Raw genomic sequence first — 15744 nt, 5'->3', positions numbered from 1 at the left:
GCTGCAGCACCTCTTCAGTACCAGGGCTTTTAATTGTGCCTACTTGCCTATGTGCCTACTTTGCCTTTGGTCAAGCATTGGAACAGGCTGCCCGGGGAGGTGGTGGAGTCACCATCACCGGAAGTGTTCAAAAAACATGTGGACGTGGCACTTCAGGACATGGTTTAGTGGGCATGGTGGTGTTGGGTTGATGGTTGGACTTGATGATCTTCGAGGTCTTTTCCAACCCGAATGATTCTGTGATTCTGTGATACTGTTCTGCAAGGCATGCAGCTCACACCGGTGCTTCATGCTGTGCTTGTGCGCCGCACAACACGGGCGGGAGAAACGATGTGACAGTTTTCAGATCACTGCAGTGCTTAACTCTGGGTGATCTGCAAGCCTACCTGCTGAAATGCCACATTGAAATGCTGAAACGTGCAAATGCCACATCCCACCGGGTGCTACGGGCCAAAGCCAGAGGGTGATGTGTGTATCCAAACGATGTCAGAGCGGCCTCCCTGGCTCAGCGTCCTGACGGCAGCGGCTCGCTCTGCTACAGTACCACACACAGACCTGTTGCTGTACTTTCCAAGGCCTCTTCACAACTTAAGCTCTTTCTGAATTGTAAAGCTGGAAGAGCTACCCCTGGCAAACTCAAGCAAGGCATGCTAACACTGATTAGAAGTGACTTAATTTTTTATCAGAAAAATAAAATGTTTTCTTCAGGAGGACACTAATTATTTTGGAAAATAAAGTGAGTATTTCCTTCCAGAATATTCCACCCACCCAGAGAAATCCTCGTCTCGGTGCTATCAGCTTCAGCTAGTGCTCCCGGTTCGCCTCTGCTGACCATGTCTCCTCCACGCCGGTCGCTCCTTGCCATCCAAGGGTCCGCTTGTGTCCCAGCGGCTCCTCGCGCCCCGGCTCCCGCGGCGCAGCCGCAGCGCCGTGCCCCAGCTGCACCGGCAGCACGCCCCGTCTGCAGGCTTTTCCCCAAGGGTTTATTCTTGTGCGGAGGAGCAAGCTGTTTTTTCCCCCATGCAAAAGGAGAAGAGCTTGTGCGTGGGCTGCTGTGTGTGTCATGGCGGAGCCGCTGGCAGGTGGTAACTTGTTTCTCCGCAAGAAAGAGGGTTGCTCCTGAGCCTTCCCTGCCTACCACGTGGTTCGTGCCTTCTTCCAAACACCGAGGAGAAGCTGTAGGAGCAGCGTCAGCCCGAGGCTGGGGCTTGCCTGTGGAAACGGGGCAGGAGTCAGAGGTTTGGGGAACTGGAGGCTGTCAGGGCAGAGAGGTAGAGTGGGCAAGGAGGGGTCCAGGCTGTGGTCAGGCGCTTGGGACAGGCAGGACTGTGAGGATTTGCGAGAGAGGTAAAAAAGGCGGGGGTGAAACGGCGTGTGTGAGTTTGGGTAAGCCAGTGTTTACTGTGAGGGAACAGAGGACAGGCAAACTCATTGTTCTTCAGAATAATTTCCAGTCCTGCCTCGGGCTGACGCTGCTCCTACAGCTTCTCCTCGGTGTTTGGAAGAAGGCACGAACCGCGCCGCGCCAGCCTCCTGCTCCCTCGCACCCGTCCCCACATGTCCCGGCCGGTCACCTGCACCAGGCAAGCGCTGAGCGACAGAAGCCTCCGCCGCCCTTGGGCCGCCTGTTGCCTGTTCAAATGCGGGGGAGAGCTGGAGCCTTCATGTTAGCCTAGGGACAGATGTGTGTTTCGACCCTGGCTCTGGCTGTCCATTAGAGTGGGAGTTTCCCTGAGCAGGAGGCATATCCCCGTCGCCCCTCTGCTCTGCTTGGGGGAATAAGGTCCCAACTTTATTTCTCAGGCCTTTATGGGAGTATCATGTTTTTCTTACTGCTGGTCGTGGCTGGAAAATGGCAGTTGCTGTTGTAATCAGCGGGAGTTGGAGCTGAGATACTCAGCACTTCTCTGGATCGACCCTGAGGGATGGGACGCCTAACTGGGGAGTCTGGAAGTTGGGCATCTGGGCCACTTATTTATGCATTAGATAAAGCTCTCACTTCACATGTTTTGCTGTGGCACAAAAGGCCAGCATGTTTCAGCTATTGCATGATTTAAACTGCCGCCGCGAGTGAGTCAGAACCTTTCAGAGATGATGAGTGTGGCAAAACTTCCTTCTGATCTTTCATCGGTCCGATGCACTACCTCTGCAAGGAAGGCCAGCCTCACAGCCAGATGCTCAGGTGTACGTCACATTAAATTGCTTCTGCTATTTACCGTGAGGTGACCTCTGCTTCCCCAGTTGCACAAGGCCCTACCAGTTCTTCTAGATTACAGGAACTGAGTTTTTTATGTTGCTACTCGAGGTTCCTGTGGGTTTGGTTCGCTCAGAGTTTTTAACTCTTCTGGAAGGCTCCAGTGAGTTTCCATCCAGACTGCAAGAGCTGGGATTTCCTCAGCAACCCTCCTCTCCGATGAGGAAATGCTCTGAATAGATCCTGCCTTCTTCAGGCAGGAAAGACAATAGGTTTGCTTGGCAGTGTCTGAATGTTTATGAGGTATTCTAAGTACATTAAATAAAATGGAATGGGGCTTTTAGAAGTATTATTAGCAAGATGAATATAATTTAGGAGAGGAGGAGAATGCTTAATTTCCTACCTTCAGCAATAAACTGAAAATAAAATGTAAATGTCAAGTGGTAATGTGGCAGTGTGCTTAGCAACCAGATAATCAAATGTTATGAAAATGCCAAGAGCAGTAAGTCAGAGCTGCGTGCTTGTGTGTTTGTGTGCATGTAAATAATCTTCCTTCTCTTCCTAGGACCTAAGTGTTGGCAAAGGTTATTCTGTTCCTTTCCACTTCTCTGTTTTTGAGTGCCAGTTAGCTTCACGTGATTAACAGATAGCAGAGAGCCAATATAACTTTGATAGAAAGGCAAGCCCAAAATCTCCAGATACAATAACGTGCCTTTATATTAGCGTGGCAATCAAAGTAGTGTTAGGCTGGACAGAAATGTGACAGACTTTTCAGACTCTTCAGAAGGATGAAGTTGCTATGAAGAGTGGATATCTGATAAGCATGGCATTATAAGAAGTGAGCCCTCAGGCTTTGAGATAAAGGTCAGCTATGTTTATGGGGATTTAGATAAAAAAAGTATGTAAAGGGACAGGCTCCCACCTTAGGATGTTTGTGAGCCCTTCATGTCCATTGGAAAATCTTGAGAGACAAGGAGAAGGCACTCCTAGGCTTTGGGAAAAACTTGTTTGACCCATCATGAGGAAAAAAGGGAATTATTTGACAAGCTATCCAAGGTTTTGTGCTAGGTATTAATACGGATTTGCTGACCGCCATTTCCCTGCCTTCATGTTTTCCTGATTATACCATATTACATTTCTTTCCCAAATACTTGTAAAGCATTACCAGTCCTTGCTCATATGTTCTTAGGGGTTTTCCTTGCTTTTTCTGTTATATCAGCCTCTCTAGGGCATTGTGCGTTTTTTGTTGCTTTTCACTGAACTACCTGTATTTTATCAATACCTTTTTGGCAATAAGCTACCAGCTCTCACTGTGCTATCTGAAAAGCGATCTCATGAGAGCAGTAAGTATTGCTCCTAGCTCTGGAACAGCTGCATTTTATAAAGCAAAGAGATTTTATTTCCCTTCAAGCCATTTCAGGCAGCCTGCAAACACCGAAGGACTGAGCTACTCCATGAGAGAGCTCTTCCTGTGGCATCGGTGATGTGCAAGTTTTATCTATGAATATGCGGCTAGATGTGGGGCTAGGAAACTGTGAATATCTATGGGCATCACTAGTGGAAAAGGACCCCGAGATTTTTGTGAGTTAGCATGGAGATTTTTGGAAAACCTGTTATAAATGTAACGTCGATGGAGTGCCTGCTGCTGCACATCTTCCCGGTGCAACCGCTCACTGGTTTGTAGGCTGAAAGACAGGTCCTGGATAAATATAGTTTAGCTCTTTGTAGCTGTTGGAATGATTAAATTTTACTCAGAACCCTCTGCCTCGCCTTGTCCCTCCTTCCGTATTGATTTTCTTCATGTGGGGTAGGAAAGCTCTGTTCACCTGAGCGCAATAACCCTGGCCTCCTGCTGTCCTGCCTGCCTTGGAGCTCAGCCCGTGTGCTGCCTGTCTCCTTCCCATTTCAGTCCCTCTTCCTCAAAAGAAAGGCCATGCGTTGAGCAATGTTTTGTGTTGTTATTAGCCACCAAAATAAATGAAAGCCAAAGCTCTTGATGACTTCACTGAGCACAGAAATTCATGTTACTTTAGGGCTGGGGTCTTTTTTTCCTTTTTTTTAATGGAAAATACACGATTGGATATATTGTGTCACCTGTGTTGTCTATACATCCAGTTGAATCCAAATGAAGCTTTGGGTCATGAAAGTACAGTTATCAGCAGTTAGCCCAAAATGGAGGCTGAGACCTTGAATATCTAACATCTTTTTCAATCTTTCATCTCCCCTGTGCCTATGCTCCAGGGCTGTACTCTTTGGTAATGACTCGATCTAGGGAGGAGCTGGATCATTCTTCTTGTGAGAAATTTCTGGGGTTCCCAAAGTTTTTTTTGTTACAGAATTGACTAGAATAAAAAAAAACCAACACATTTTCTATGGAAAAAAAATCTGAAAGCAATCAACAGGAAACAAAAATAAAACTGTTTCAATTTTGATGGTTGTCTTAAAATTTTGAACGTTTGAATTTTAAAAGCTTGGAAAAGTTTTTGCAATGGTAAATGAAAGAGCTAAAAAAATGAGCAGATGCTACTTCTAAAGACAGTACTTACATTCCAACTTTCTCTCAAAACAAATCTGCCTTTCTCTCTAAAAAACATTTTCTAAAAAAGTCTCTTGCGAAGTAAGCAGCTGATGTCAGGTAGCTCACTTTTCCCACTGGTGTTTTGGTTTCCTTAGCTCCTCTAAAGCCTTCTGGGGTGCAGAATCCTCTAGAAATGTCATGCACATGGACTACTACGTGGCATATGTAGACTTTCTTTTCTAAGTTACTGCCATGAAACCATCGATAGGGATTTTGTAAGCTGAAGAGCACTCGTGCAGCTGGCTCCAGGCTGCACAGGCAGTGGCAGCCACCTTGGCATGGTCCTCACTGAAGAAGCAATATGTTGGCTGGCTTGCTAGAAACCAGAGAGGGACTGGTTTTTAATGAATGTTATTACTAAATATATCAGACCTTTAGAGAAAAGGTAGTTTTTGAAATCTAATTAACTTCTTCCACTGAGTTAATGAAGGGAAAATAACTGCAGCACTCCTCTGTCACTGCTGTTTAATACCAGATCAACAGCAATAGAGGACTCTGGTGAAATTCTGCTTTCCTTTATTGACTTCTATTTAAGCTTTTCATATCAATATAATGACCAATTTAAGTTACAGTGATTTGAAAATAGCAAATATAACTGACTAACAGAATGACTATCTGAGCAAAAGGAGGTCTGTTGACAGTGCTTAAAAACTCCCCTCAAGTCTTTGACTTGGGCTGCCTAACTATAAATGGTCACTAGCATCCTTTAAGGGCCTCCTGTGTATAAGGGTTGGTAACTAGTGCAGTGTACATACAGCTCTGCGTAATGCCGGGCTGCTCTGCTGCCTTATGTTAAGTGCATTTTTGGCCCCGTCAGCACTGACCCAACTCTGGTCTGAGCTATAATGCTGCAATTCCATCACCTTCACAAAGTTGCAGTTGCACCGGGTGCAGACCTGGATCCGCAGCCCAGTTATTTTTATTCTGTGTAACTGATTTGTTAAATACCAACGGGGCACAGCCTACTGCATAGTCTCCAGTTTGCTGGAAGAATTTGGATCCAAGGAGGAAAAGTGAGCTAAAGAGGGAGCTTGGAAATTTTGCCCAGGCATCAAAGTTGGGAGGAAGTTAAAGCATCAGAATATCTGGACAGCTGATATAAGAGAAATTCCTGGAGGCCTGAACACTGCTGTTTTCTGCAACAAGGCAAATTACTTTTGCTGCTTAATGCCACTTGTACTCAATTAATAGTGCCTATGTGCATAATATAAGTGAAATTGCATTAGGCAAGAACATAATAATGAGTCTGCTTGCTCTCTCCAGTCCCAACAAAGAAATAATGCAAGCCATTAGTTTCTCCTTGATGATTTGAAAGCCCAAATAGTGCATTTGTACCCTCTGTGTGTTTGTGCATATTAAATTATAAAATCTGTGTTAGGTGGATGTTTGTGAAATTGTATTTTAAGGATTCGTGACTAATTTTGTAATTTTTTTCAAAAATCTCTGTAGCTTTGATTATTTTCTTTTTGAATATAAGAAAACTTTTTTTAGGGATTAGATTCAGCATCACAGCCTGGGGATTTTTTTTTTTTTGTAATATGCTGCTTGGCTCACGTTTCACAGCTTCTTTTTTTTTTCCAGAAGATTTAAAATGAGTACGACTGATACCAGACTTCTGAGTGGCAATAAATGAGTTCAGTGCAGTTGTTTTCTGTCATTAATTTTAGCTAGTAATATTTTTACCAAGACCTCTCTTCACTGCTCTCTAAATTGCAATTACTCTCCTGACCGGGAATAAATGTTGCCTACCCAAATTCTTCTGTATGGTTTTATGTAGACTTAATTTAACATATTGATCTCATCTCACCCCAGGCTAAGAGTAGAGCATCTCACATGTTCTCACATTTTAAAATTAGTTCTGCCAGATTTGCTGTGATTAATTTTTCAAGAGAATTTAACTTTCAGAAATAGGGGAACTATCAGAGGGTTAGTCTTAATGAAGCTCTTTCCATTCTGCTCCTCCATGACTGATAGGTTTTATCTTAACTAGTTAAATAAAAATGCTGTGATGAAAAAGTAACTTTAGAGAGAAATAATCTCTTTAGATATTCAGTGTACCAGAATCAGCTCTCTTCTCTAGAAGGCTGAGTTTGTGAATATATACATATAATGGTTTTTCAGAAGGTTCTTTGTCTTATTACAATGTTTTGCACAGAACAATTTAACTGTCATTTAATCAGTTTTAAATACTTTCTTAGGAAGATTCATAGATTTACAAAGTTCCTAGGAGGATTTAGACACATTACTAATCACAAAGCTAAGAGACTGGCAGTAGTTATTTTTAGAAACCCAATTTAACACTTTAATGAGACTGCAAACATAGTTCTGAAGAGTTTGCTCTCTTTTGTATGTGTGTGTGTGTGAGAGGAGAGAAAGAAAACATTTCCTGCCAAAATCTCTGTGAAGCTGCTCGCTGTGTACATAGTACATGGGCTGCATCTTGGATGTCAGGTCCATTGTCTGGCCCTATGGGATGGCGTACATATGATGGGTGCCATGAACCCCAGAACAGAGATGGGCAATTCACAATGAGAGCCCGCAGCAAGTTATGGAATGTTTTCCAATCTGTTTGGTCTAAAATCTATTAGCATTGTGAAAAAGCTGTACAATTAAACGTCAGAAACATCCCTCTCTTCTGTTGGTTGCTTTGATCACACTGACCCATCCAGCCAGGTTGGAGCACAGCATTAATGGGTTCCTCTGCCGGCACCCACCTCAAAGGCAGGCAGGTTCATGAGAAAGGAGGGAGAAGAAAGGGAGTTTTTAGGATTACAGCTGGAGGGACTTGTAGAGCCAACGACTTAAAAAGAGGTGGAATCTTCTACAGAAAGTGAAATATTTCTCAATGCCCCAAAAGCTTTTGCATTCACCTACTCTGATCTTCCAGCTTATGTCAGCCCTGGACTTTCCTTAATTCCCATTTGGAGCCAAGTACATTTTTTAGAGGGAAATAACTATAGCTTGATATTTTTTAAAAAACCTTTGAGTGGTAGAGAAGCTACCTGAAAACCTGTGAGCCTATTCCAGTATCTGACAGCACGTACAATTAAAACCTTGCACCTTTGAATTTTGTCCACCTTTGGGTTCCTGCCTGTTACACTGAATGACTCTGTATTGCTCATCTTGTTCTGTATGGCTGGTATTTATAGACAAATATATATTATATAGCTATGTAGCAAGCTGGGACTTGATCAAGATACAGAACTACAAATATCTGTGTTTAAAGCATATTTTCTAGTCCTTCGGTTGTCCTTATGGCTTTCCTATAAATCTCATCTTGTTTATTAACCTCTATTAACCTCTTTCCACAACTGTGGGCACTAGAATTAGTCGAGGTTCTCTAATAGCACTCACATCCCATTAAAAATACAGAAGCAAAACAGCATCTTTGATGCTGCCCTGTACTCTTCTGTTGCTCGGCATGTGATCGTGTTGTCTCTTTCAGCTGCTTCAGCTGATGGTCCCCAGTGATACACAATTTCTTATAAAAGCTGCTCTTTCCTGGAAAAGAGGCGCTCAGCCTGTGGGTCTGTCCTGCAGCCTTTATTTCTAGATGTTCAACTTCATGTTTTTTGCATCCGTATGTTCAGTTTTGCAAATATCTCTAGCATTGTGCTCTATACTCCAAATAGCTCCCATTCTCTGTTCTTCACATTACTTGCTTACTTGGATCAGTATCAGTTTTTATACCTCCATTTCACTGATTAAAACATTGCAGAATGTGAACCCCTTAGAAGTCCACCTGTTAAGTTATGATTTTTTGCTTATAGGGCCTGTGCTTGTAATTTTGAAGCTGGTGCTCCTGATTATCCTTCCCTCTGATTTTTTACCATATTAAAATACCTTATATATGCCTGAAGTCATTATATCAGTGCTATTACTTTAACAATGAAACTTGTAATATCACAAAAAGGTCATCAAATTTATTGGGCAAAATTGATTTTCTGTAAATCTGTATTAACTGGCATTAGTTGTCTCATTTATTTTTAAATCCTATTAATTGTCTCTCCTTTCAGCTATTCAGTTATATTGACTAGGACTGTTGCCCAGCTGATGAGCCAATATTTATTTAGTTTAACTTCTTTAAAAAGGCTTGGCACAATATTAGGTCTCTTGCCAACCTTTGGAACTTCTCTAATATTCAGCAAGTTACTGAAAACTGACATATTGTCTGATTTGTAGAACTCCTTGATCAACACTTTTTGATATCTGGATGCAGTTTTCCAGGATTATATGTTTTTCATTTTTCTTTTTGTTTAGATTTAACTATTCATCATCCTCCTCAGTTATAGATCAAATAAAAATTTTCTTAGCAGCCTCTGATTTAACTTCACCATCTGGCTTTTTTTCAGATTGAAACTTAGCAAGGAACTGTTGAACAATAACTTCCTAAATAAAAGATGCAAAAATGTTCTATGAGTCTATGATACAGTTCTTAAAATCAAGTTAGAAAATGGAGCTGTAAGTCATAGAATCATACTGTGATTCTGTGATTCCGTAGAATCATAGAATCCTTTAGGTTGGAAAAGAACTTTAAGATCATCAAGTCCGACCGTTGACCTAGCACTGCCAAGTCCACCACTAAACTATGTCCCTAAGTATTACGTCTACATGTCTTTTAAATAGCTCCAGTGATGGTGACTCAACCACTTCCCTGGGCAGCCTATTCCAGTGCTTGACAACCCTTTTGGGGAAGAAATTTTTCCTAATATCCAATCTAAACCTCCCCTGGCGCAACTTGAGGACATTTGCTCTTGTCCTAGCAATTGTTACTTGTGAAAAGAGACCAACACCCACCTCTCTACAACCTCCTTTCAGGTAGCTGTAGAGAGTGATAAGGTCTCCAATCAGCCCCCTTTTCTCCAGGCTAAGCAACCCCAGTTCCCTCAGCTGCTCCTCATAAGACTTGTGCTCTAGACTCTTCACCAGCTTCATTGCCCTTCTCTGGACATGCTCCAGCAACTCAATGTTCTTCTTGTAGTGAGGGGCCCAAAACTGAACACAGTATTCAAGGTGTGGCCTCATCAGTGCTGAGTACAGGGGCACAATCACTTCCGTACTCCTGTTGGCCACACCATTTCTGATACAAGCCAGGATGCTGTTGGCCTTGGCCACCTGGGCACAGTGCTGGCTCATGTTCAGCTGGCTGTTCACCCCCAGGTCCTTTTCTGTCGGGCAGCTTTCCAGCTTCCCCAAGCCTGTAGTGTTGCATGGGGTTGTTGTGACCCAAGTGCAAGACCCAGCACTTAGCCTTGTTGAACCTCATACAGCTGGCCTTGGCCCATCAATCCAGCATGCCCAGATCCCTCTGTACAGCCTTCTTACCCTCAAGCAGATCAATACTCCTGCCCAACTTGGTGTCATCTGCAAACTTACTAAGGGTACATTTGATGCCCTCATCCAGATCATTGATAAAGATATTAAACAGAACTGTCCCCAATACCAAGCCCTGGGGAACATGCCTGTCAATTGGATTTAACTCCATTCACCACAACTCTTTGAGCCTGGCCATCCAGCCAGTTTTTTACCCAGTGAAAACTATGCCTGTCCAAGCCATGAGCAGCCAGTTTGTCCAGGAGAATGCTGTGGGAAACAGTGTCAACGGCTTTACTAAAGTCTGGGTAGACAGCCTTCCCCTCATCCACTAAGTGGGTCACCTTGTCATTGAAGGAGATCAAGTTGGTCAAGCAGGACCTGCCTTTCAAAAACCCATGCTGACTGGGCCTGGTCATCTGGTTGTCCTGTACATGCGATGGCACTCAGGATGATCTGCTCTATAACCTTCCCCAGCACCAAGGTCAGACTGTCAGGCCTGTAGTTCCCCAGATCCTGCTTCCAGCCCTTCTTGTAGATGGGCGTCACCTTTGCTAACTTCCAGTCAAGTGGGACCTCCCTGTATAGCCAGGACTGCTGATAAATGATGGAAAGTGGCTTGGTGAGCACTTCTGCCAGCTCCCTCAGTACCCTTGGGTGGACCCCATCTGGCTCCATAGAATTGTTCATGTCTAAGTGATGTATCAGGTCACTATTTCCCCTTGGATTATGGGGGTTTCGTTCTGCTCCCCGTCCCTGTCTGCCAGCTCAGGGGCATGGGTACCTGGAGAACAGCTGGTCTTGTTGTTCAAGAATACCAGACTGAGGCAAAGGCGGCATTAAGTACCTCAGCCTTTTCCTCATCCTTTGTCACTATGTTTCCCCCTGCATCCAGTAAAGAATGGAGATTCTCCTTAGTCCTGTTTTTTTTTTTGCTAATGTATTTTTTCAAAGCTCTTTTAGTGTCTTTTACTGCAGTAGCCAGATTAAGTTCTAGCTGGGCTTTGGCCTGTCTAATTTTCTCCCTGCATAACCTCATGACGTCCTTGTGGTCCTCCTGAGCTGTGTGCCTCTTCGTCCATAGGTCACAAACTCTTCCTTTTTTCCTGAGTTCCATTAAAAGCTCTCTGTTCAGCCACACCAGTCTTCTTCCCCTCTGGCTTGTCTTTTGGCACATGGGGATGGCCTGCTCCTGCAGGTTTAAGATTCCTTCTTGAAGAATGTCCATCCTTGCTGGATTCCTTTGCCCTTCGGGACTGCCTCCCAAGGGACTTTGTCAACCAGTCTCCTAACAGGCCCAAGTCTGCCCGCTGGAAGTCCAAGGTAGCCGTTCTGCTGACCCCCCTCCTTACTTCTCCAAGAATTGAAAACTTATTCATTCATTTCATGATCCATATGCCCAAGACGATCTCCAACCATCACATCACGCACAGGTCCTTCTTTGTTCGCAAACAACAGGTCCAGCAAGGCACCTTCGCTAGCTGTCTCACTCACCACCTGTGTGAGGAAGTTATATTCCACACACTCCAGGAACCTCCTAGACTGCTTCCTTTCTGCTGTATTGTATTTCCAGCAGACACATGGTGAGTTGAAGTGCCCCATGAGAACAAGGGTTAACGATTGTGAGACTTCTCCCAGCTGCTCATAGAATATTTCATGTGCCTCTTCATCCTGGTTGGGTGGTCTATAGCAGACTCCCACCATGGTATCTGCCTTGTTGGCCTTCCCCCTGATTCTTCTATAAACACTCAACCCTATTGTCACCATCATTAAGCTCTAGACAATCAAAACACTCCTTAAGTCAAATAAAGTTATCTAATTAGAAGATATAAACAGAATATATGGATAATCCCACAGAGGCATAATGACTCTCCAGAAGTCCTCTACTTCCAAAGTCATCTGGTTGAAATCTGCTCATACAGCCTTGAAGAGTTTTAAACATAGCCTTATATTTCAGAAACTTATTTATCAGGTTAGTGGAAATAGAAAATACCCAACTTGCTTAATGAAAAATGTGGATTAAGGCAGAGAGATTCTTTGCTTTCAGACAACCGTTCCAATGAGGGAGAGGGAGAGAAGTGCCAACAGGAGGGAGGGGTGGAAGATATTGCACTTGATTTTAGAATCTGCAGTGTTGCCTGCCTGGGAGGGAGAGGGCTTCCCAAGGTCCCTATCCAGCAACCATGAGCGGGCATGAGAGGAGCTTAGGAAATACTCCAGCCTCGTGGCTGACTTTCCACTGAGAAGTGGGTGACGTGAGCAACTAGGTTTGCAAGGAAAAGTGAATGATGATTTTGCAAGCACCAAGAAGCCCCCAGGGTGCATTGCACCCTGCAATTCTTTGGATCAGCAGGGTGGGAACTGTGCTACTGCCACGTAGCCATGGTGGTAAATGAGCATATCTAAACATGAAATCGTGCAGCACTTGGAGGGAAAGTATGTCATGCTGTGTGTCTCTTTCCCAAGCCCTCAGATGTGCTTCTTGCAGGTCAGGTGTACAGCACAGAGGGATAAATAGGTGGTGAGGCAGAGGGATAAGGCATCTTTTACAGCTTGCTCCTTCTCCATATGGCATTTCCTCACCTTCCTCACCCAGACCAAGCAACACAGGAGAGAGCTTACTTACTAAAAGCCTTGTTTTCCAGAGTAGTTTTGTGTTTCCTACCTAGTAACTGCCTAAATATAAATAAAACTTCTGCAGTCTCAGGTAGATTTGCTTTTGTAATAAAAATGGTTTTACAGAGAAATTCAGAAACCAGGAAATTAGACCCCTCCTGTCAATCAGCCTTTCCTCCTCTTGCCCCAGATAGCTTTTGAACAGATTGACCAGTTCCACTCATGCCTGACAGAAAGATACGTGGTATTAGGCCCCTACTGACTTCATAAAAGAGATCCTGCGAGGACGCGAGGAACCACGCCAGGTTTGATGGAAGCTCCAGCACGTGCTCAACCCTTGTTAGGCATCAGAGAGCCCAGACTGTTGCTTACCTTTAGGAGATGAACCACAGGACCTCAAGTGTCCATGTAGCTCATGGAACTGCTGCCTGTTGCTTTGTTTGTTTATTCCGTGTACTATCCCTGTAATTCTTAATCAAAAGCAATGACAGAAGGATTTCCTGTTTGTACTCTTATTTACATCATAAATAAAAATAAAAGTACGTAAAAATAAACCTGCACTGACCCTTTTTCAGTAAAGCAGAACTTTTTATTGGTAAACATTCCTGGAAATGTGTAGCTCAGTTTGTCTGTAAACACTTTTGGCACTTGTTGATGTTTATGCTATAGCATTTTACCCTGAATTGCTCTTGGCGAGGTGGGTTGGTCACGTGTCGGCTCCATCAATAACACTTTTTTGGCATGAAGTGGAGGAGTTGGTTTTAATGATAAAAAGCTAATCTACCACCCGCAAGATTTCAGAAAAAATGCTGTTCTGTGGTGTTACAAACTTGTTACAGTCTCTTTTTTAAGACCCATTTGCAATCCCAAAAAGATGAAAAGGAGTTCAGATCACATGAATTGCAGTCTCAAACACCCTCATGAAAGTGCTGATGCAGTTTGTTTTCCAGGAAAAATGTTTATCTAGGTTTATATCTTCATTTATATTGAAACTCTGGTTTGTAAGACATCTCAGTGAAGCAGTTATAAAAGCCCTGTGAGCAAACAGAAGACACCCCTTGTCCAGGCGCATTGTTAAAATGACAGCAGGGCCGCCTAGACACCTTTTAAAGGCAGTGAATTGGTGTGAATGACTGATAGAGCATGCAGACCTTCTCTCTCCAGCTGTGGAGATGAGAGGAGAAAAGAAGGGGCTGAAGGGACCCTCCACAAGGGCTGTGTCCCTCTCAGGGCTGAGCCCGAGCCCACTGCTCTCTTGCACCTGCTGAAGACCCTGCTGCGTTGGAAGGGCATTGCTTTCGGTCACACCACGTTCATCGCAGCTTGAGCGCTACTGAAGTTCATGTGCAAATGGCAAGAGCCCCATTAAAAATATTTTCTTACTCTCTGTATAACTTATTTAAGGGAAAGTGACATTTCTGTTTATTTCAATGTAGCAGGTTCGCTTAAACCCTCGGGTACGTTGCTTCCAATTTACTAAAACTTCTGCATATGCCTAATGTCTTCTTGCAAGGATAACTTTTTCAAAGTGTCGAAGTCAGCTTAGTTACCATCAAAGCAGTAAAATCCAGTATTTCAATTTTCCTGTTAAGGCTTTATTAAGTCAGTCATTAATTGTGCTAGTGCCAGCAGGGTATCCTTGCAAATTTAAAGAACAAAGGCAGTTATTTTGTAACATTCCAGGACATTTAAATTATTGACCAAGTATGTAAATAATTGATGGTTCACAATCGTATCAGTGTAAGAGCCCTGGAAAGCGTCACATTCATTCCCCACCAGGGAAATGGTGGGGTCAGGACTTGTGTAGCAAATAATGATTCATTCTTTCCTTCCCAACCTGAATGCCATTATCCTGCTCAGCTGCGTGAACAATACCTCAAACCAAGGAATAAACCCTTGACGCAGGCACTAAGTACAAGGAACATTGTGTAAAGGTGCCTTTTAGTGATAAACGCGTGAGTCTGTTTTCATTTCTGTCCTGGCCCCAAGCTAAAGTGGCCTTGGAAATGAGGAAGCCCTGTGAATTTCTCAAAGTACGAGCTGGCAAAAAGAAAACAGCTGTGTTTGTTAAGGAAAACCGAGCCCTACCTGCCACCATCTTGCTGCCACCGCTCTGTGCCATGCCTCCCATGGACCTGGGTGCAGGTCCCAGCGACGGTCTGCCCCGGCACAGCCATCACAGGCAGGACCCCACTGGGAGCAGCGCCACAGCTGCTCGGGACAGCGCAGAGACCTCAGCTCCTGGGGAGGGTGTGGGAACACGCCCCATCTCCAGCCGGCGTGGGGTATGGGAATAGAGGTGTTCTGAGCTGTCAGTATTTGCTGGCTGCGACACCGGGCTCTCCCTGTTGAGGGACACCAGACCACTGGCGGCGTGGGACCAAGCAGCAACCCTCGGGCAGTGCCCTGCACAGGCGGGCTGAGTTCCCAACCCCGTACCGTGGCCTTGGCACAGGGCTTGCCAGGGCTGCGTGCGTGGCTGCTGTTTGGGTCTCCTTTGGAGCCAGCTGAGGGAGGAACGCAGCTGTGAGCCAGCCAGCACCTGGGGTGGTGTCCCCCTGACGTGTGGGGGGACATGGTGCGGGAAGCAATGTCAATGAGCTACAGATCCACAGCACCACTGTGTGAGCTAATTCATGCTGCACAATTTAGAAACATTAAAAAAATATTTATGGAGTTGACCAGCAGGATGTAATACCAAAAGCATATAGGTCACCTGAGAGGCAAAAGCCTTCTGTCCAGCCTCTGGAGTGGGAAATTCATCCCTTTTCCTAATAGCTCATACCTACTGTTGGAGCCATGCCCACATAAATACTGACACATTTTTTTAAATTCAGTTTAAGTCATCAGTCTTTGAAGCGGCTGCTTTTCCGCATCTGGCTTTCACCATAGGCTTGCTGACCCTTTTTTCATATGCCAGGTTTAGCCTGATGCCTAAGACGGAAGACGAGGGGCACTGAAAAATGAGAGGCAATGGGTGACCTAGAAGTAGAGGTACAAGAGCATGGTGAAAGGTGACCTGAGCTCACTCTGGGTGGTGGGG

This window comes from Phaethon aethereus (genome assembly GCF_964289735.1).
Source record: "Phaethon aethereus genome assembly, chromosome: 3".
Taxonomy (NCBI): domain Eukaryota; kingdom Metazoa; phylum Chordata; class Aves; order Phaethontiformes; family Phaethontidae; genus Phaethon; species Phaethon aethereus.
This window is presented reverse-complemented; position numbering follows the sequence as displayed.